The following is a 23,784-nucleotide window of genomic DNA, read 5'->3' as shown; positions in this document are numbered from 1 at the left end:
TATAACTTAATGCCATAGTGTTGGAAGCATTTAAGAGTACTTATTGCTTCTGCACCAGTTTGAGAGTGAAAAAATGTCTTTCTGGAAGTCGATGCAGTGGTGAACACTGTTGACAGTCTGAAATAATCTGAAAGTCTGAAATGTCGGCACACAAAGTCATGCTGTTCATTTATTAAAATGCTCTTAGCACTAACAGAAAGCGAGGAATCCCATATCGATTCGAACACCTGACGCACTGAAGAGGATAGATATAGGTCGGCAGTTAGTAACTGCACATCTAGCACCTGATTTGTGCATGGGCAATGTTCATGCTACCTTCCGAGTGCTAGAAAAGGTACTAGACTTTAGGGAACTATTGAAGATGCTTGTGAGAACGAGGAACAAGTATGCTTCCATACGTCTTAACCCTTTCAGACACCACTTTATCCCGTTGATTGAAAAGTTGCTTTCACCACATCTCTTGCATCCTCAGAATCGTAGAAAGTGTACAGCTGCAGCAAATATTAAGAATTTTCAATTGTTTAGCGAGTTTTGTCAAGTTTACAAAATTTCGACTCCATGCGAAAACTCACTACAGGAACACAAAATATGAAAACATGTACTATCTCGTGTTTTGAAAAGCTTGAAAAGCACTTATCCAGCCACTTGACAATTATGCCTGGTGCACGGCATTGTAAAAAACAATGAAAGAAGTGAACCCGCTACATACAACATACTGACACAGAGTAACAACACCCAGCCGTCTACCTTCCCACTCATTTTGTTAAAACATTCTGCACATTATTCAAAATTGCAGCACAGTTCCAATAATAAGTGTTTCAAGATGTATGAAACACATTTTAAATACCATTACTTTCATCAGTGCTTTTGCTATTGATGCACGCTCCTGCTGTGCCCAATTGTGTAGACAGCGTCTCAAAGGGTTAAGCTCTGTGGAGGAAATACCATCAACACCACAAGAAAGGGATAGCTTAAGGCACTTCATATACTTGGAAATGAGGTTTTCATTGACTGTTAGCATACACTGCGCCAGACTGAGAAGGAAGGTTACTTGAAGCATATTTCACACTATATAGCAAACAGAAATGTTCTGCAAAGGCATCAGCAGTGTTCGATACAACACCACTATGTTCATGAAGAAGACGTACATCTTTGGCACTCCTTTTAGAAGAGAGAGCCCACAAAGCTCCAGAAATATTTTGAATTATGTGTCACGCTGGCTTCAACACAATCAATGTGGTCAAAGTGATGATTCTAATAATAATAATAATAATAATAATAATAATAATAATAATAATAATAATAATAATAATAATAATAATAATAATAATAGTGGTAACTTGGCACACTAGACTAAAAAGAAGGCTGATGCCTGTATCTGATAACCAGCCATCTAAAGCAGGAATTTGCAGGATGCAGAAGACACTTCCTTCCCCTCCACGTGCACACACACTTGCTCAATAACACAGCACGGCACACACGCACACATTCGACAGGTGCACAACACACAGGAGTGCCAATGAAGTCTGGTTCCAAGGAAGGAGAATCCAAATCGCCAGTGGGGTGGAGAGAAAGCTCTGCATGCCAGATATAATCATGGAGTTGTGGTGTCGGGCCATAGAGGCGTGATGAGGGCTCGGGCTGTGCTGACCACTTGTTCAGACGAACTGAAGAAAGATTAGTGCTGTCCAGAGAGACGTCAAACAACCTGCAGTATAGACTAGTGCAATGTTGTGTTGGTATTGCAGGGTGTGCTACTTGAGGGGTTTGAGGCAATCCTCGAAGGCTGGCATGAGCTTGTGACAACCGAAACGACGGGAGTAAAGGGTGCGTATTGTCCGGCGCTGAACAAGCTTAAGCTTGTTAGCGTCGCGAGTTTGGTACGGGAACTATACTGATGAGCAGTACTCAAGTCGTGACAGAATGATAGAAGTGTTGAGTGCTCGGAAAACCTTAGGTCATCAGGGAAGGGAGACACGGGACACAAACCCAAGAAAGGGCCGGTGCTTACATACAGTGCTGGTGACATATGCGGAAAAGTTGAGAGAACAGCTAAATGCTACACCCAGAATGGGAAGGGCCCAAACAGTCTTTATAGAAGTGCCTCCAAGGAAGAAGGTTGGACGTGCAGCAGTTTCGTTGTAGCTGATACGCATGGCAGCACTTTTTACGGTGCTACTACAAAGTTTGATATTGTAGGCCCAGTCGTTCACCTTTACGGAATGTATTTATTGTAAGCACGTATGCTGTGCATCGGCATATTGTTGTTGTGGAAGCGTTAACTTGTTAATCAAACACATTCTGCGCAGATGCATTAGTAACTTGGTTTTGAGTAGTTCTTTGTCCTGACTACAATTTATAGTATCGCAGCAAGAAACATTTTAGTAGAGGCTGAAGGCATTCCAGCAGTTTAAGCATACTTACTGCACAAAACACTGATGACACCTTTTCACGTTCCCCACAATGCACTGACACCATCTACACTTTCCATAAGCAAAAAGTGAGATAAAAAATCAATTACAGTTTCATTGACTCAGTACTTGCTGCTTCTGAAGCGGGCATCGAAGCAATCGTGGTATACGCTGCTACATGCATAGGTCTTGCATGATGCAGGTCCTGCTATGCACTGCACACAAGGCACACGTTGCCAACAGATAATTTCTTTTTGCAGTGCTCAACTATAACGACACACTGACTCAAACATGACTGCGTTGTCACGTATGCTTCAGTGCGTCAGTGTTCTTGATTGCTTCACGAGCGATTTATGCCCAACTAGCCCAAAAGACGGACGCACTAGAAAGAAGTGAGTGAATGAGTACAGTGAACTTGTACTGAACTGGATTCACATGCTGAATAGAAGAGCGCAGTGTCAGCTGAAACAGGCGGCACGGCTGATTATGTAAGTACTTCCAATAGTTCGGCTACTAGTGTATTTCGCTTTCGGAAGTTATCTTTACCACTGGAAACAGCGCAGAGCTTGCCCGTTAAACTTGAGTCAACCGACACCACACGAAACACGCCGCGGTTGACCAACCCAACTTCCACACGGTTCATTCACCACATCACAGGTCACACGAAGTCAAGAGGGCCATATTTTAAATCACTGCAGCACCAAACGGACCTGAAAATTCACTTCCTTCGACAGAGTTTCTCAGGTGAGTTCGTTCACTCGCCAGTTACGAACTCGATGGACGCGCTAGGCCTACGCGTAACGTAAACAACATCGGCGATAGGCGAGTGTTGATTATCCAGACTTCGGAGCTCGTAAACGTGTTTCCATTCGTTTTGAGCACAACAATATGCACATACAACAAGCACAGACGTACGTTGCGGCAATCGTGATTCGGTTGGCTGTTTTAGCAGACGATCGTACCGAGCCCGGCGGAACCCAGTGGGCAGGTTGGATTAGTCTGCGTCGTTCGAAGTCGCTTCGGATCCACGTCGCACTGCCACAACCCACGGTCGTCGGTCGGTCGGTCGTGTCGTTGTCGGCCTACTATTACAACACTGTCTTTCAGGAACACTGTCGCGCGCGTCGTGCGTCCAAAAAACTCGGACGATCGTCGGTGCCGGCGCCTTCGCACGGTCGGCCATTACAGGCCTAGCAGCCGGAGGCTCCGCAGCCTCCGATTGGTTGACGCCTGCGAGGCGTCGCAGCCTCTCATTGGTGCACGCCGGCGCAGCTTCGCCGCGCGTCGGCAAACTTCTAGCATCGGCAGTAGACATAATCGCTGCGCGACGTTCCGCTTCGGCGAGTTCCCGACCGACGCTTTGACGCATTTGACCCTTCGGCGCGCGCCGAAGCTTTCCGGCGTGTGCCAGTGGTTGGGGCATTACGTTTAGCGCTGCATAGGCAGAAGAAGAAGAAGGAGTGCTAGCGCAGCGGACGCACTTCGCGACGGCTCTGCCTTAATGAATGTTTTCCGCTGAATTATCGAGTCAAATACCTGAAAACCGACCACCATCGGATAGAGCAAATCGACCCGAACCCAGGGACACCGAGACCCGGGGTGAGCGACCATTTTCGAAGATTTTTCGAAGTGAGAAGCACAGCTAAGCTTAACGCCGACTAGGCCTATAGCGGAAGCCTACCGGCCCCCGCTAGGGCGGAAAACGGTGTCGCAGTGTAAGCCAGAGGTTCGGAAGCACTTCCGAAATGGAGGTAGACGAGGCAGAAGTGGGGGAAACCCTGAATACCAAGTCGAGAGAAGAAAGAAATGATCCCGCGAGCCGAGCCGAGGACGGCGACGCGGATGGATGGATCAGAGTTACGCACAAAAGAAAGGGCCGGGCGAATGCTACCCAAGAGGCAGACAAAGAAAGCACCCGCTGGAGAAGCCCGACGCGCAAAGGCGGGAAGAGCATAGTGAACAAGATTCTACGAGCAAGCAAGATGCCCAGGCTACCTAGAGACGACATCAAGATAATCGTAAGACCGAGAGACGGGCTGAACATCAGAAACAAGTGCAGAGCCCGCCTAGACGAGGCGATACGCAATGAAGCAGGAGTGAGCAGCGACGAAATCATCACGATCTGCCCCAACCACACGCAAAACATCTTGGTGGTAAGCACACCTGACGAGACGACGGCGACTAAAGTCGCCAAAATCAAGGAACTAACAATCAACGGGAGGCAACACACGACCAACGCGTACGTCTCGGCACCAGAAGAGATGGCCAAGGGGATAATCCGCAATATTCCCCTCAATTACACACAAGACCAGCTCTTGCACGCACTGGTGAACGTGAGGAACCCTTCCCTGGCGTACGCCAAGAGACTGGGCAGCACGACCACCGTGATACTACTGTACGAGGGCAACAGGGTCCCCGCGTGGGCGCACTTCAACAGCATCATGATGAGAGTATCCCTCTATCGGAAACAAATAGACTTCTGCAAAGAGTGCGGCAGGCTCGGGCACAGACCCAATGTGTGCCCCAGACCGGACGACAAGCTGTGCCCGGCGTGCGGTAGCAAAAACCCGGACAAAGACCACGAATGCACACCTAAATGCAAGCTCTGCGGAGAAGCTCACCCCACGGCGGACCGGACTTGCAGGGCTAAATACAAGACGCCGTACATGGTAAAACTAAGAAGATGGACAGCGAGAAGAAACGAGGAAGAACTCTTGCGAGTAGCCGGCTCACAAGACCCTGACGGCGGGGAAAGCAACCACACACAACCATCTCCCGCACCCAGATCCAAGTCCAGGTCCAGATCCAGATCCATGTCCAGGCCGGGTGCGCGGGGACGACCGATCTCGAGGTCCAGGGACAGATCCCGATCCAGGTCTAGGCCGGGAGCGCGGGGACGACCGACCTCGAGGTCCAGGTCCAGGAACAGGGACAGGACCGGGAGTGGGTCCATATCCACCTCGAGGGGGACGAAGCCCGACACGAAGGGGAAGAATCAAGAACAGACGACACCAGCAAAGGTGAGCTGGTCAGACGTGGTGGCCAATCGCGAATCGGGAAGGTCCGGCAATACCAGTAACCATAGGGGCAGGTACGATCACATAGAGGAACGCGTGAAGGAATATCGAACGGAAAACCAGCTACTCAGACAGGAGCTAGAAAAGGCAAAAAAACAAAACAGCGAATCAGCCAAAAAAATTGACGAACTACAGAAAACACTTAATGAAATACTTACCAAAATGCAGACACAATCGTCGCCCCCGTCAGCCGCCTTCGCCTCCGTCTCCACCCCATCCACCGAAGCCATGGAGGAGGAAGTGGATATCTTAGCAGATGTAGCACACCCACTGGGCGCCAAGCGTAAAATCCCGGAGACCAAGACCAACGAACAGGTCGCTTCGGTACAGGAGGTCAAGAGACCCCGACCTAGCACAAAAAAAACTGACGTCCTTGAGGACATGCTCAACAAACTCTCTGACAAAATGGAGAAAATGTTCGAGATGCTGGCGGCGCGCATTAGTGACAGCGAGGCAGAGAGGAAAGCGCAGGCCCTAAAGTACGACAGGCGGCTCGCAGAGCTGGAGAAGAAGCTCTCGTAAAGATGGCGGGCACCAGAAAGGGAAGACTCGTCATCTGGCAGTGGAACTGCCGCAGCTTCTCAAACAAAAAAGCAACAATGACACAACACATTAAATTGACCGCAAAAAGACAAAAGCCCGACGTAATCATTCTCCAGGAAACATTCGACCACGCCAAAATTGCCGGGTACGCCACCCACAAACAACGCACAAAAGGGACGGGGAGGGACATAGTCGTGACCACATTAGTCAAAAAAGGACTGGTCGCGATCCCGAGAATTATGAGAAACATTACGGACATTAGCCACATCCTCATAGAAGTCGTGCCACGCAGCAAGAAGGAGAGCAGCACTTTCGTCCTGAACGTCTACAGCAGCCCGTCCAAAAAGGGCCTAACACACAATTTCGAAGATTTAATAAACGAAACGTTGACCATCGCCGGCGACAACAGGCTCGTCATCGGTGGGGACTTCAACGCTCCACACACGCAATGGGGATATGGACACTCGTCCAAGAAGGGAAAAAATATGGCCGACCTCATAGAAAAGGCCGGCCTAACCCTTCTCAACGAGCCGGCCTCACACACCAGAGTGGGTGCGGGCCCCCATAGGGACACCACACCAGACCTAACGCTATGCAGGAGAGCCGGGAGAATCACCTGGGAGAACACCTTCGAGGACCTGGGGAGCGATCACAGGATACTCAGCATAGCCCTAGGAGAGGCCCGCGTCACGAAGGGAATAAAACATAAGTTCCGGCTAGTAGACTGGGACAAATTCCGCAAAATCAGAGACGAAAAAGAACAGGGACCCATAAGAAACATAGAGGAATGGAACGGAGAGCTGCTACGAGACGTAGAAAAGGCCACGACCGAGATGGAGTGGGACGACTGGGAGGCTCGACGCGAACATGAAGACGATGACAGCGGTGGTGGTCACTCTCCGCGGATGGACAGCAGGTTCGCGCACCTCGTACAAGCCAAAAAATCCATCCAGAAACGGCTGCAAGGGCAAAAACACAATAGAAATCTAAGGCGCAAAATCGCGGAACTAAACAAGATCATCGAAGCACACTGCGCCCAGTTATGCAATCAGGATTGGGACGAGGTATGCGACGCCATGGACGGCAACATCAACACGGGCAAGACGTGGAAGATCCTCAAGCACCTGCTCGACCCGTCGGGAACGAAGACAGCGGCGAAAGCGGAAATGACCAAGCTCAGACACAAGTACAAAGGAAACATCCGTGAAATGGGTGATGAAATCGTCAAGCTCTACCTTGAGAGACCTCCAGCCGTTGAACACCGGAACTACTCGGGCTCTCCCAACGAAGACCTCGACAGAGATTTCTCCCAGCAAGAAATCAAGGCGGTCCTGCAGACCATCAAGACCAAGTCGGCTCCGGGCCCCGACAAAGTGACCAACAAGATGCTCCGGAATCTGGACGACCAGGCGACGAGCCGCTTGACAGACTACATCAACGAGTGCTGGCGGAACGGCGGGATACCCGACGAATGGAAGAGGTCCGACGTGATCCTCATCCCGAAGCCGGGTAAACCCTTAGAAATACAGAACATGCGGCCGATCTCTCTCACTTCCTGCGTTGGTAAAGTGATGGAGCACGCTTGCCTGAGTAGAGTTAACGGCTACCTGGAGTCAAACGACCTGTACCACAGCAACACGATTGGCTTCAGAAGAGGGCTCTCTACACAAGACGCCATGATACAACTAAAGGAGCAAGTCATAGATACCACGGGGCGGGGCTTGAGTGCAATACTTGGACTTGATCTAAAGAAGGCCTTCGACAGGGTCAAGCACACGGCCATACTCGACAGAATCGTGCAACTCGGCCTGGGCGAACGAACGTATAATTTTATCCGAAATTTCCTTACGGGAAGAACAGCCAGAATCAGACTGGACGAGGAGGAGAGTATTCAGGTGGACATGGGCAGCGCTGGCACGCCGCAAGGGTCCGTCGTGTCACCGATGCTCTTCAACCTCGTCATGATCGGACTATCGGAAAAACTGGACCGAATAGAAGGCATTAATCACACCGTTTATGCAGACGACATTACGATTTGGACCACGAAAGACGCAAGCGAGGGCGATATGGAGAACAGGCTTCAAGGGGCGGTGGAGGCAATCGAAAATCATCTAGAGGGCACCGGACTTGAATGCTCGCCGGAAAAATCGGAATTGCTGCTCTACCGCCCCAGGAGGTTCGGCAAACCGCCCAGAGACGTAGCGGAACTACACAAAAGGGGAATCAGATTAACCACGAGGAAAGGCACGGAGATACCCATGGTCCAAAAGATTAGAGTCCTGGGTCTCTGGATCGAAGCCAGGGGAACAAACACGGAAACTATAACACGCCTGGAAAAAAAAGTCACGGCGGCCATTCGGCTAATACAGAGAGTCTCCAACAACAGGAGGGGCATTAAAGAAAGAAACGTCGTACGGCTCGTTCAGGCCTTCGCGATCAGCCACGTCGCGTACGTGGTGGCATTCGTCCACTGGAACAAGGCCGAGAAAGACAGGATCGACGCGCTCATTAGAAAAGCGTACAGAACAGCTCTGGGTCTCCCCCAATACACAAGAAACGAAAGGTTACTACAACTCGGGGTGCATAACACGCTGGAGGAGATCGCAGAAGCACAGAGAATAGCGCAACTCGAAAGACTCTCCGGAACCAAGGCGGGCAGAGAAATCATGGAAAAGATCGGCATAAACTACCACGGAATGAACGGCCCCAAGATGCAGATTCACCCAGACATCCGAGCTGCAATTAACACGGAAAATATCCCGAAGAACATGCACCCCGTGCACAATGTCGAGAGAAGGAAATGCCGCACGAAAACGATTCTCAAAAACCACGGCGCGCGGGAGGGGGTGCTCTTCGTAGACGCCGCGCGGTACCCCCGAAACAGGGACGATAATGGTGGTGTCGGCGCTGACAAAGGTAACTCCCTCTTCGCAATGGCGGTCGTATGCACGAAAGGAAAGACCGTGACTGCGGGCTCCGTAAGGACTAGATCGTCGGAGGCAGCGGAAGAAACGGCAATCGCATTGGCTATAATCAGCGGTCGGCAACAATACAGAACAATAATCAGCGACTCCAAGACGGCTGTTAGGAATTTCACAAAGGGCTGGGTCTCCACCGAGGCGGCCAAAATCCTGAACCACAGAGCAGAAGACTTTAGGAACGGCATAATTACACCCAAATACCTCAAATGGACCCCGGCACATATGGGAGAAGTTACCATGAGTGCCCCTCCCAACCTCAACGAGAAGGCCCACCGAGTCGCGCGAAAACTGACCCACCGCGGCACGGCCAGTGACGGCCCAACACCCCGCAACCCCCGGGGAAGGGGGAAGGACTGCGGCGGAGGCGATGGAGAAGACGGAGGAGGCGACGACGACGAAGAAGCGATAAAAGACGACAGGGACATACTGGTCACGTACCACGACATACTGACACACTACACGAAACAAAGAGAAGCATACCCACAACCCCACAAACAACTCAACAGGTCTCAAGAAACAGATTGGAGAAGATTGCAAACCAGAACGTTCCGAAACCCAGTACACTTAAACAGAATAAATTCAACACAATATCCAGACGCCAGCTGCAAGCTCTGCAAACACGAACACGCAGACATGGCACACATCTTGTGGAAGTGCACACAGATCAGTTCAGTATACGTAGAGGACAACATAGAACCGGACCTTCTCGAGGAGCGATGGCTAAGCGCTCTGACTAGCTCAGAACTAAACGACCAATTATGGGCTATACAGCGGGCCCGGACAGCGGTGGAAAGGCTATGCCTCACCGCACACAATGCCCGGGTGGCCTGAGCCCGGGCTGGCAACCTCGCAGGTCCTTTTTCCATTAAAGTTTTTTCCGTCCGTCCGCATAGGCACCAAATCGGAAATTTGAACTGCGCGCCACGGTGACGTCTCCGCCGTAGCCTTCGCAGTGCAAGGCATTGGAGGAGGAAAGGGAGCACAGCTGAGGCCGTGTTTGATTGCCGATAACTCCGCTTCTACTGAACGTATTTAAGTACTTTTTGCGGCAAAGTGGTTATGAAATAGCCTATCTTCACTTCAGATGTCTTTCTCCACTTCGATAAAAAGTGGTTCAGGGCCCCTTTAAACAAATGATCTGGATGGGCGGATGAAAACTGTTTTAAACTGAACACACAGAAAAGTACTTGCATGCTCTCCTCCAAAAAGAGAGTCGCAACACCGATCCCTAGTATGTTTTATCAATGGAAATGAGCTCACTGTCAGCGTGAAAATAAATTCTTATGTATTATCTTGGATTCAAAACTAGCGTTCATACCATGTATCAAGTATCTCAGGACGAAATTCATGAAAACAATGAACCTCTTAAACTTCTGTCATACACCACATGGAGTAGCGACAGGAAGTGCCTTTTGGACCTGTACAAAAGTCGCATATGTACACGGTTAGACTATGGTGCCATGGTGTACCACTGTGTCGCACCATGCGCGTTGAAGATGCTGAATGCAATTCATCATTTGGGTATCCGCCTGGCCACAGGTTCTTTCAGGACAAGTCCTCTGCATAGCCTCTACACGGGATTGAACGAGTGGTCACTTGCAAAGGTCATACTCTAGCTTTACATATTTTCTGAAAATACACGCAAACTCTGAACATCCAGGTTGCGCAACCATAAATGATATAACATGCACCACACTGTTCGCAATCGACTAACAGCAAAGGAGCCCTTTTCACTGCGTGTGAGGAAGCTCAGTGATGAGATGGGTATCCAACTTTTAGAACCTCGTCTAAAGGCCCCAGCAAAGCTCATACCGCCGTGGCAGTAGCAGCTTAATTAACGTGACACGTCGTTTGTTCATGTTACAAAGCACGCTCCACAGGAGCATATCCGAATGCACTTTCTATACCTCCAGTTAAAGTAGTCATGCTCGGAATCTTATACTGTTGCATCAAAGTTCCATGCTAGCGTGTCTTTTGCAGTGGTTGGTCCATCATCCTCAGTATCTGATGTCTTGCAGCCGGAAAAAAAATATCTTTTCTGCTCAGGCATACACAGCAATGTCGGCAGTTAAATGTATCAGGAAAACCTACCTACCCAGTGCCATCATATTCACTGACTCTTTGAGTCTAGTAAAAGACCTTAATGTCATTCTGCAAAAACAAAAATCCTGTACTCAACGAGCTTTATTCATTTCTGTGAACTACGTTTATGTCAAACCAGCTTGTTGGGATCTGCTGGGTGCCCTGTTGGGTGCCCTGTTGGGTGTTGGGCATGTGGCCCTGTTGGGTGCCCGGCCCTTGATGCCTCTGCAGAGGCATCAAGGGGAACGTGTTGGCAGACCAGATGCCTACATATGTTACAGCGAAAGCGAGCAAAACTTTCATACCTGTCCCTGTGAGCGACTTGAAGCCTTTTCTCCGCAGAAAAACTAGGACATACTGGCAGCGAATCTGGAACACTGAAACGTCGAATAAGCTTCATTTAATTAAGCCTGAGTTGGGTAATTGCCGACCAACAACGGAAAAATGCAAACTGAAGTAATTCTTTGTTGACTAAGGACAGGCCATACCTAAGGGACCCACTCTTAGTTGCTGACTGCTGGTAAACTTCCTGTCTTCGTTAAAAGTGGAGGGACGCTGACCGTTGTACGTGTCCTGGTGGAGTGCCGTGAATCATAAGCTGAAAAAAAAATTTTCTCTAGCTTACAGACAGGATATTCCTCTTCATACAGCAATGTTGCTTCATGTGGACTCATTTTTCAGCAGCAAGTCACTTTTAATATATTTAAATGATGTTCATTCATTACAAGTCCCTAGCCCGATAGATTCGTAGCACGACCTCTTAACAGAGGCTACTGCTGCGATAGTAGCATTTGTATGGCACATGCCTCCAAGGCCTTGTATCCTAGGTTTCTGATGTAGCAGCAGTGCCAATGGCACGTACACCCGTGAGAAAAAGTATACGGACCACGGATTGCGCGATAAAACTAATTTGCTCCTCGGTCTGTGAATGCAGCTTGAAATTAGAGACTGCAGTCCATAATTTGTATTACGAATTTTCTAGCGCAAGCGTCAGTTTCCGCTTATGCGTGTTAATTACGAAGAAATTCTGTTTTTTGGGTGACCCTGTGGTTCGTATACTTTTGCTCACGAGTGTACACATCTTAAAAGACCATTCTTTCAAATCTTTTACGTTCACAGGAAACTTTAAAACCATTGTCATAACCTTAATACATCTATGTGTTACGCACTGCACAATGACTATTTTTAGGCCCATATACAGCCGCATTCCATCAATGCTTTCCACTTCATTGTTACATTAAATACTCACAATCACTTGCATGGCGTTCTTTGGTCTGACCTGGCCCTTGTACCATTAAACATCGCATATCATCATCATGCGTACGATTACACCTTATTTCTAACTGCGCGCAAGAAACTGTCTGCACTACATACATCGCGTTGTTGGTCGTTTAGCATTTCTTGTTTTCATTTTATGTGTTACACCTTATACTTTAGACATATGTTTATTCGTATCTATTTTATTCGTGAACAAAAACTAAAGCTTATTTGACATTTACCGTTTGCCTTTTTTAACCCTACTTGTTGCGCGTGCTTTCACATTTTGGTTTAAACCCGCTACTAGCTTGTGGCTATGAGTGTAACCGATGTTTGCCTACTTCATGTACTGTATAATACAAAGGAACGATACGTTTCCCTTCAACTTGCAGCCTTCGGGGAGCCCTCGCCAGCCGAGATAGGTGTGCTGGCACCCATCGACTTGGAAAGTGGAGCTGAGGCGGTCGCGGCTGCGCTGTCGGTTCGCGCAAACATTGGCAACATAACCCTGAAAGGCGGCGCTGGTGGAGCTAACGGAAGGGCACCTCTGAAGCCTGCGATCAAGCGAGGTCCCATCTCTATGGAGTGTTCCGTGAGTGCAAGTCACGGTCGGTTTTTTCTATTACTGAATTTCCAGTGGCTCCTTATGACACACTTATAATGGAAAGCATGTCAGCAAATTTGAGGAGTCTCTTCCGGAACGGTCGCTCCATGATGGCTCCCTTGGTTGCTCCTGCATAAAGCAGGAAGCGCGCCAGCTATGTTCCTGGAGCAGTTTTCAAATTCGCATTGTCACTGAAAGCGCGCTTTGGCTCTTATTCGCACGCAGTTATACATTGTTTCCCGCGCACTACATGCCCTCTACAGTAGCGAGACGACAGCGAGGGACCATCGTTGAAGTAGACAACACTGTTAACGTCTATTCTTACTGACAACTGGCGCATATGGAAGGGGCGTATTTTGCGACGTACCTACGCTTCTGTGTTTCACACAAAGAACGAATGACATTTGCTGTACACGCAGAGAGTTATAACAACCTCAGGCAGCAATAGGTAAATGGTTCACAAGAAAAAAAAATATGTCGCAGTTTCGCCCGAAACGGGAAGCACCGATTGCTATAGCAATTTATTAGACAGCTGTACGAAGCTAGCGTAGTAGTTTTATTGACCGTATCAACTTGAAAACATTCGCTTACCAACCAAATTAACAAGCATGGTATCACGCGCGCACAGGCAAACATGAACGCATCTCACTCGATGACCGCGGACACTCTTTGTCAAAACGCTTGCTTGACGAACATCGGTAGCAGCAGTTGCCTTTTGTGCTGCTTCTCGCTTCAACGCGAACTGAGCTGAGCGAGAACACAGCGCACGCGAAACCATCAGCCCTCGGCGCACCTAGACTCTGTCCCGACCGCAGATCGCTTTCAAGATAGGCCCCGCGCAGCCGCAGTCAGCCGCGCCATACGCAGTCGCCGCAGGAGTAGACGCCCACCCCCCGCCCTTGCTGCCTTGCGCGCGATGGAAGACGGCGCGCTTCCTCCCTTGCACGTGTGAGGTCGAGCCACCAGCCTTCACGGCTGAGCTTTACACGCTTTCAGCCGCACCCACAGCATACGGCGCGCGGCCGTGATGTTATCGCACTTCGACTTTATACGGAACAGTGCGGCGACGCCAACGATGACGACGACGTCGGTAATGCCCCTGGAGGGTCCATATAATTGCTATCGCAACAAAAGACAGAAAATACTGTTACAGCATTTTTTGGCTTATCACAATGCTTGTCCGATGAGTCAGCCATGGCTGTAGCATTTGCATTGTCTGTAGTTTACGAATGCCTTCCAGCCGTATACGCCGTGCCAGAGTTATACATCATCAAGTGGGGAATGTATATGCCCCGTCCTGCTAGTGCTGCCACTGAGTTCATTATTCATTACTGTACAATATTGTACACAACTCCACATTGCTGTACAGCACTGTACAAGAACTCAACAAAGCACGTGGAGGCTCCAGCGCCAGTTGAACGCACACTAGACCACCTTGCTTGCGCAGCAAAGCTGATCGAACGCAATAATCAAATATGAGGAGGCTTCTGCATTCTTCCTGACCTGACAACTATTGTATTCGGGAGCCTAAATAATGCAGTTGAAGACGAACTAGGTGCCTGCTGCAATGAGTAAAGAAAATGTTGCCCGTACAATAGGAATTTACCCATTTCCCGTTTTCTTTTGTAAGATCTGATTTATAAAAGTTTGGAACTGGGAGCCCAGGTCCACATTTTGTATATTTAAGTTTTTTTTTTACTGTCAGTACTCATACAAAAAAATAGCAAATTATTACTTTCATTCGCGTTCCTTGAGGTGCTTCTTTAAAGTTTCACATAAGAATTCTCAAAAGCCATTCGAGCACTTACTGATGCTTTACATCCAAACAAACACCAGTAATCAGGCTATAATTTGATGCATCACGGTATACATTGCGACTTCAATGTTGTGAAACAAAACGTTAAACCATAAAAAGTCGCAGTCTCGCCCGAAAGATGAATCATCGATTGCGACAGCAAATTAGTAGACAGCTCTACGAAGTAATGATAGCAGTTTTATCGGCCGTATAAACTTGAAAACATTGACTTACTAACTGAATTAACAAGCATGGTGTCAGCGCGTACCAGCAAACATGAACACATCACACTCGATGAACGCGGACACAGTATGTCGAAAGGTTGGTGCGCGCAAGCGAGGCAGCAGCAGCGAGCGAAGTGACCTTCGTGCCGTCTATCGCTTCAATGCAAGAGCGGCGAGAATACAGCGCGCATAAAGGCATGAACCGTCTGCAAATCCCTTTCAAGATAGGGCGCGCCCGCGCGGCCGTGCTAAGTACGCGCTTGTTGGCAAAGTCGAAGCCCCCCTCCCCCCTCCCTCCCGTGCTGCCTCCTCGCTTTCTTCCATATATCGCGTGCCAGATTGAGCCGCAATCAGTTCCCCTTGCGCCCGGTCGCGAAATGCGCAATGGCTGCCGGAGCTCTACGCCGCCACCCCTCTTTCCCTCCTATCCCCCACGGCCTTTCGCACGACGGAAGAAGGCGTGTTCGCTCTCCGCATTCTTCCTTCGCGCGTACCAGATAGAGCCACGATCGTGGGCTTCCCTCGCGTGCTTTCACTCGCACATACAGCATCCGACGCGCCGCGCCGGTGTTATCACCCTTGCGTTACACGGAACATCACGGCGACGCTGCCGACAACGGCATAAATGCGCCTTAACTGTCTTTATAATTGCTATCGCAACTTTATGGACACATGACACATTTCTAGCGGTAACGAAAAAGTTCAAGCGAATAGATTGCTTTTTCTGACACGATAGCAATCCCAGCAGCTGGGGAGAGGCGAAGAGCGTACCGATGTGCAGAGGGTTTTAGTGGGGCCTAGCTAGCGGAGTGAAGGTGCATCACCGGGGGAGGAGAGTTGTCCCTGCGCCTACGATAGGGGCATGAGCAGCACAGAGTCACGCTGGCATCACAGAGGAGAGGAAGAAGTGAGCTGGTGGTGCTGGCGTCTCCGATCGGTCTGCTTGCTCTTGCTTAGCTTGCGGTGGCCTTTAGACGATCGCGGTAGCGTGAAACGGGTGCCAAGAGCGCCGCCCTAAAGGGATCCTCACCGAAGAAGAGTTGTCAAAGCCACGTCGTGTGTGGGGTGCCGAAAAGGCTCGACAACATCACCCTGCCAAGAGGGGTGAGACGGCAGCAACGACTGTGTTAGACGAGAAAGCTCCGCGCTCAACGCCACGAACGGGTAGATCAGCAACCATCTCCAACTGCTGCGCTAGCGATTACTTCGATAAGTACTTCCTTAATGACTCTTTCGGTGCGGTAGTCCTGGTCGGCTGTTGTTTCAGTGGGACACTCAGTATAGAAACATATCGAAGAATTAAATTGAGACTATTTATTGTAGCACGAAAACGTCTGTTTTCACTCGTCCAAAACATTGCACAATAAATTCATGGATTACAATGGACGTTTTTTAAAGCCTTAAGTGAGATATCTTCGGCCTCTTTCTAATACACCCGTTGCATTTGAGTGATCCACGGACCATTCAACGAAATAACAACTATTCGCTTATTTAGATAATCTTTTTATCTCCGATGGTTTCTGCATAATTTTTTTCGTTATAGCGACTTAATTTTTTTACAGGAGCGCTGAATAAATGAGCAGTTGCGCGCTACTGGAAGCGACATGTCATATATTTTTAAAGCAAAAGCGGATAGAATATATTTCGAAATAAACGTAAACACTCCGATGTTTACAGCCGTAGCCATATATATATACGTTGATTTCACGTCCATGGGCTCCGAGATCGGGCGGCGCGCGCTGTCGCTCCCTAGCCGTTCCATTGAGGCGCCCCCCAGCAGTTCTAGCGTAGTAGACGGTAGTTCGACAGCGCACGCCGCCCGACTGGCTTTGGGGGCCTACGGTAAAACCACAATAGAGGCAGTCCAAGATTGGCATGGATTGGGCTTCTTCTGAAGTCAGAGAAGCACGGAGCAAGATTGGTTTTGAAAAAAAGACTAAGGAACATGGATGAAAAGAAATGACCAGTCTTATGATTGCAGTAGCCAACATAGTAGACAACAGTAGCCAACGCGCAAGCGTAGAATGCGAGAACTATGCTGGGAAGATAGTTGTGATGGGGATAGTGATAGAAGTTTTAAATATGAAAGTTAAGATCGAGATCAGATAGGCAACATACGTAATAATACAATATAGTGACAGAAGTTTTAAATATGAAAGTTAAGATCGAGGTCAGATAGGCAAAAGGCTAGAGGGCGATAGATGTAGTAAAACCCGATGAAATCAAGCAGGCTAGGCTCCGTGTCCCGTTTCAAAGGGAACGCCAATAAACATTATTATCGTCATCATTATCATCTGATCGGCATTACGAGGCGCGCTGCCTTTACTTGAATTGGAGGTCTCGGCTTCGGAGGTGTACATTCGATCGAGGAGAAGTGTGTTTGCTGCAATCAAGTGGAAAACCAGGGGCCGAATTCTCAAGCTCTCCGTTCGTAAGTGCTTTCTGTCATTGGACGGCCGCCATCGCTAATACTATGTCCACCACCACAGTTGGATTGTCAGGCTGAAATTTTCTCTTGCGAACTTTGCTAGCGTAAGATTCTTTTGTGAATACGAGCTTATAAAAACAGAAATATGTGCGCAAACACCGTTTTACGAAACTCCTTTGAGCACGGGCGTGGGCTAAATAAGTGCGTGGTGCCTGCTCATGCATAAGCAGTGCGTACATCTCATTTTGAGATGGGGCGCTTTCGCAGTTTTCGTCGCTTCGCGGGACAGACAAGCGAAGTGGGCGTGGCCCTGAAATTTGTGACCAAGCACGGAGTGCTAATACAATGCTAATAATAGAAACAATTGGAATGCCTTTTAGTTATAGCGACCTAGATCTCCGCAAAGAGAATTCACCTCATTTATGCGGCTATTCTTGCTAACGTGCAAGTGAGAAGCTCACTCACTGGTATTTGTTATGTTGTTTGCCTGTTGAAGTATCCCGCTCATGAAAGTTTTCCCCATCACAAGCACACTCAAGCAAAATTGCCGGCTTTGAACGCAAATCCGAGGCTCTCTTTCATTTAGGCGGAGAGTGTACTACTGGCCCATACTATCTGCTGCACGTCACTTGAAAGGTTCAAAGGCTACCGTGAATGTCAGCGACAGAATGCCAGCGAGTGCTCGCTTTTTCTTATAGCGACATCTGTATATGCCGCATAGAAAATTGAAATTGAAACGGTGGAGCTTTACTTCTAGCTTCGTCGAAAGCAGGTGTGGCCTTGGCCGCCGAGGAGTGCTGCATCCCGGGTAGAACCATGCTCGCCGTCGTGCAGTCGTCGACATGCTGTGGTCGATGTCGTTATCGTCTCGTCAAGCCACCGACGATTTTTTTTTTCCCATTGAAGGAAGGATAAACTAATATGACTTTGGCTCTCACAAGCCTGTGCACTTCAAGGGGTGTGCAATTTAATACGGATCGCATACCGCCTCAATACAGCTGGCTATCTTGGTCTTCAGTGTTTTTTGTTCTTCAAGTTCGTATTAATCGAAAGGTTTTTGAAAGATATTTCATTTTTACCTCTGAGTACGGGGGATTGGGGTGGGGATCGTGCTTTAGCACTCCTTCAAGTTGCCTTTTAAAGCGAACATATTTTCTTTTTTTGCCTTTTAGCGTGTTTTCGTGGTGGGTGGCGGTCGGCGGTCAGCGAAAGAGAGGAAGCGACGGTGTGGCCAACTTCATGGAAGTTTCCTAGCTCTACGCATAGGTGGAAAATGTGGAAAATATATATATATATATATATATATATATATATATATATATATATATATATATATAGCGACATCTGTATATGCCGCATAGAAAATTGAAGTTGAAACCGTGGAGCTTTAATCTTAGCTTCCTCCCAACTGTCACGAACTAAGATTTAAAAATACGCAAATGCCACGTAGCTGGACAGAACCAAGGCTGTATTATTTGCCATCGCTGGGAGATCTTCATATTAGTTTTTGCATTCCGCCTAATTACATAATTAGTGCTAATTAATTAATCCTGTATTGGTTGGCTTGCAACCACTCTCAGACCCCTTTTTTCCCCCTTTTTTCTCGCATATATATATATATATATATATATATATAGCCAATTGGATAAGACAAGCTGCTCAGTGTAGGCAATGTTATTCGGTTTTCAAGCAAACTAAAGTGACCTTCTATGAACGAGGAGAGCGTTTGATTGGTCTGTTGAGACAACCCCGCGGGTGACCGCCCGATGCTTGCGTCAGCGGTTACGCAAATTTGACGTCAGGAGATTGGAATAAAAACATATTGGAATAATTTTACGTTATAGGGCCCCAGTTACGGTTTCGCGCTATTGGTTAGTCGCTCATAACACTTCCGGGCGACGAGCGACGAATTCTAGATTTGCGGAACCGAGCGATCTGTTCAAGCGACGGCCCGATCCGTCGCTCGAAGCTGTCGCTGGTCGCTGTCGCGCACAAAATCGCACTCATGGGGTTTAAGCTTAAATGTAGGTGATTGGTAGCTTCATAAGCGATAAGGAACAATTGAAAACAAAAAACAGATAAGAGAGAATACGCACAGGATACATAGAGCTTCGTAGAAAATACACGGGGAAGCTAAGAGTAGGGGTGAGCCAACTTTAATTTTGAAGGTCGGCCAACTTGAAGTTTGGGAGTGGGCTAACTTAAATTTGGGAGTGGGTCAACTTGAAATTTGGGTGTGGGCCAACTTAAATTTGGGCGTATGGTTACGCATACTTATTACACCAGTGGAGTTTCCGCATGGTTCTTGATATAAGAAAAACGGAGGGATACTCATGCGTTTTTCAACATGTGTGTTTACCGTTTAAAAAATACAGCGCCTATTAAACTGTTAGAATACACAAGAAAGAAATCAGACTTGTACCCGATAATACTTAAGCAAGAAATTGCTCTTCCAGCTTTGAAAATTTTGTGGGAAACGGTGCTCATTCGATCGAAATTGACGATATACTTACTTTTTTCGGTAATGTTTGTCCACGACGAATCTTTTTCGGGGCGTATGTATAATTCACGTAGAATGTTTTTTTCTCTTTTGTTTAATATTTAGGATAATTTTTCGGATGATCAATTTGAGCCACTGATTATGCGCGATTTCGCCAAGAAGCTGGAGCCGGACGACGTACCCAGCATGCTCTAGGCTCCAGGCTCTGGGCACACCATGCCCGAATGGCTGATGTGGCTTCAGTCACCCCTTTCGTTCGCCCTAACGACGTAGCTGTATAACTGATCAGTTAAAGTCGGCGGTACCCAAGGAAGATTTGTAGCTTCTGTTTCTGATGAACACTTTGAGGCAGCCGTGCTCCACAGCCATTTGCGACGATTTACAAACCATGCTTAGCGAAAACCTGTACCGAGACGCGAACGTGTGCTCCCACGCTATCCCTGTTGCGACTCCAAAGCATACATGTTTTTTTTTACATGTTCTTCCCGTAAAATTTCGTTAGTACCGCTTTCTCTTCTTCCGATAGTTCAAATAAGGATCTCGGATGTAATTTCAGTACGACAGCAAATAAATAGGAACTAAAACAAAAGCACCAAACTAAAAAGCCGTCATCCCACTCGCATTGACGCGTGGCGTCGTCTTTTACACTGAATCGGACAAGGGAGCACGCGAGAGCGCGCTGGGAGAAACGAGCGCGAAGCGGGAGAGAGTGGCGGAGATGGCGCTACTTCTAAATATTGGGGTTTTACGTTCGCCTAAAACTCCTGTATCTTATAAAAATAGCGAAAGACTTTGATCTCGCCGCCGAGCTACGCGAGTGGAAGACAACTGCACATGACCGTTTGGACCTGGAACAGCTGCCAGACCACGCGCGCCTCGCGCATCTTTCCCCGTTCTGAACCGGCGCGCACGCTGGCGCCCCGGACTGCTTGCGCAGTCGCCAGTTTCTTCTCAGTTTGTTCACACAAAGGGAAAGGAGCTTGAAAGAGCTGCCGAACTTTCGGATTGGCCGCCTAGTGTCACACAGCCGCTTAGTGTAACCGGGTCGTAGGGCTCGCACAAATAAATCTTTTTCTCTTGGCCCACACCAGAAGGAGCAGCCGGCAGTTCTCGCTACTTTTAGAAAATTGGGGGGGGGGGGGGGGGTTACTATCGCTAAGTAAACGACAAGGTGTGGATTTCCTGGGCTCGGTAATGGAGCATAGCGGTACTGTCAATTTATGTGCCATTTTAATGACATATTTATCTGTAACCGTCAAAACAACGTATGATGTAATACGAAGGCGGGTACAGGCGGGTACAGGCGGGCACATATACCTAGCGAGAACTCCATTACACGACAACGTGGTCGGGGCGCTGCGTAGCGCGCAAGTTTACCCGTAAGCGTCCATAGGCAGAGCAGCTTTGTACAGTCGCATTGTAGAATCGCAGTGGTCACGTGTTTAGGTGAGTTTCGGCATTGAGGAAATAAAACAAGTTGGATGCCTACCTGCATGCTTTGCTGCAAATGACTTGAAAGCGCGTATAAGCGTGGTGGTGTTGCGCGTCGGTACGTCCGGGCATCCATTAAAAAATAATGATTGCACATTTCATATTGGGGTCGTTAAGTGACTCGCTGTTTTGACACGGCTACATTCTGCAAGGACCATTGTCCAGTGTGCCAGCTTCCTTACAATTCAATTAAGGTTGCCATTCTTGGCATTTTACTGTTGTCCAAATCTGTTTCTCATGTCGAGCGAAGTATAAACGTGTACTGACGTGAACTGAAACTATATTCTGTGAATATAGCTTCAGGCAGGATGCTGTGTTAGTACGAAGAACTCTGGTTAGCGCACCCTGCATTGCAACAACATTGCAATTTGAATGCAGCGACTTCATTATTTAAGTTCATAAAAACGAACTGGGAAATATTTTTTAATTATAAATTCGCAGTATATTTGAACAAAAAGTTTATCTTTACGAAAATAATATGGACGAACTGAACAACTGTATATTACAAATATCTAGAGAAATCTAGGGAATTTCCTTATCCGATTTAGGGGAAAACTGGCTTCCGAGTTTGGCAGCACTGGGGGACGGGGACTGTCGCGCCTGAGCTTCCGTTCGTTCGGGCTATCCGCTTACATTGACAATCATCGTCGATATTTCCTGCACAATCTTTTTATGGGGTATGGAGAAATATTAACTGGAACGCCGATGTATTCCGTTACACATGTCGCACGCGTATTTCAAGAAACTGGTGCCAAGCTCATGATTTTCTTTGAGTGCCGGCTGGCTTGAATCCTGCAACTACAGCTCAATGCTATAAATACTAATTAAATACTTAGCAAACAATTATACTTAAGTTGTTCATGAAATGTAATTAGTCACTGATTCATTCATATGTGTGTCACTTCGATGGACATGTCCAGTTCGGGACGTCCGCCGCCGTGAATGAGGATGCTGCGTAAAACATACTCTCGTAAAAGCTCTGCATGTGGAGTGCTTGAAAATCGCCTTATACTCACACTGGCCTCGACTTGAAGCTTTTTCTCGCTCAACTCAAACGATTGGGACGCAGAGCTGACCCTCGACCGTAGAAGACACTGCGTGCGCTTCAATTCTAGGTGATTACTATGTTGCTCCAGCTTCTCTCCAGTGCAGTCGAGTAGGCGCTGAGAGAATCTCGCATGCAAAATCTTTTTTTTTTAAGAAGAACCGCCGTCAATTGTCACCGAATCGCAGTAGACGACTTCAGTCGAGGAGCAGCGCTGCCATTCACTTCCTTACAGGCGCAAACATGCCAGAGCAAATATACCACATACATACCACAACATACTAGAGCAACATGATGAGTCGTGTGTCCGCTGCGGCAAAAGTCCGGAGACGACTCAGCACATTGTAGTGTAAATATTCACCAGCGAGGAAGAGCGTACGGAAGGAATGTCCACCTTTCAGAAGCGCTCATGTTCAAAGCTGATGGGAATGTTCAACTGGTCAGTGGTTAAGATAAACAAGGTACATTTTGTCTATTTGCTGGAAAAAAAGGTCGGAAGCGATGGACCATGGGTCGTTACTGACATTGGTAACCTCACGATATAGAAGTATGTAGACTGCAATAGATGTTGTAAAACCTTCCTAGCTCAAGTAGGCTAAATGACTATTTGTCGCCGCCTCGTTTCAATGTGAATGACATTAGAAGTCATCATAATCATTGGGTTAGCCGGTGCGTCGACTGGAGGGGCGTCTTTAATACGGGTGTCAGTCGTCCCTGAAACACTCGGCGCGGGTGAAAGTGTCGCGAGACTCCAGCGCATGCGCGCGCGTGTTCCTGTCTCACGTGTTTGCGTGGGTTCCGCGTGCAGGCCCCCGCCTCCACGCCGGTGAACGTTCAAGCGGCCAGGCTGCGCTCCGTGCCCCGCAAGACCGTGGAGATGGCCCTCGCTCTCGGCGCCTTCCTCGCCGTCACGCTGTTGGTCGTGGTCCTCGTGGCGCAGGCATGGATTCCGCACGCGCCGCACACGGATCCGTTCTGCCGCAGCGACGAGTGCCTGTCGCACGCGCGCCTCATGGAGTCCAAGCTGGACGTAGCGGTGGACCCGTGCGAGGACTTCAACGCGTACGCGTGCTCCCGCTGGGAGCCACCTTCGGAATACTACAGCTACGCCACGACCGTCGCCAATCTCGCCGTCGACAACTGGTGCGACGCTCGAGCTTTTCATGATTGGTCACCTCTGTAACAGTGGGCTTGCTGTTCCATTTTGCTTCCTGCGCGTAACTTGAAAAAAAAAAAAACTTTCTCGTTCCCACTCCGTTTGCGTGACGCCGAAAATGAGAGCGGCACGTAACTTCAGTTACTGTGGCTGCCGCTGTATTAAACATGAGCCCTGTAACATCCATCCA

At 48.3% G+C, this 23,784-nt stretch overlaps 1 long non-coding RNA gene across 1 annotated transcript in view; it reads left to right on the top strand.

Moving 5' to 3' along the window:
• Positions 1-23,784, top strand: part of LOC140213737 (uncharacterized) — a 47,563-nt gene extending 23,779 nt beyond the window's left edge. Inside the window, exons 2-3 of the long non-coding RNA XR_011890662.1 lie at positions 12,744-12,943; positions 23,247-23,784. This is a non-coding gene — a long non-coding RNA (uncharacterized lncRNA). The remainder of the gene's footprint in view (positions 1-12,743; positions 12,944-23,246) is intronic.

The sequence above is a fragment of the Dermacentor andersoni genome, chromosome 1 (genome assembly GCF_023375885.2).
Source record: "Dermacentor andersoni chromosome 1, qqDerAnde1_hic_scaffold, whole genome shotgun sequence".
NCBI classification, from domain to species: Eukaryota; Metazoa; Arthropoda; class Arachnida; order Ixodida; family Ixodidae; genus Dermacentor; species Dermacentor andersoni.
This window is presented reverse-complemented; position numbering and strand designations above follow the sequence as displayed.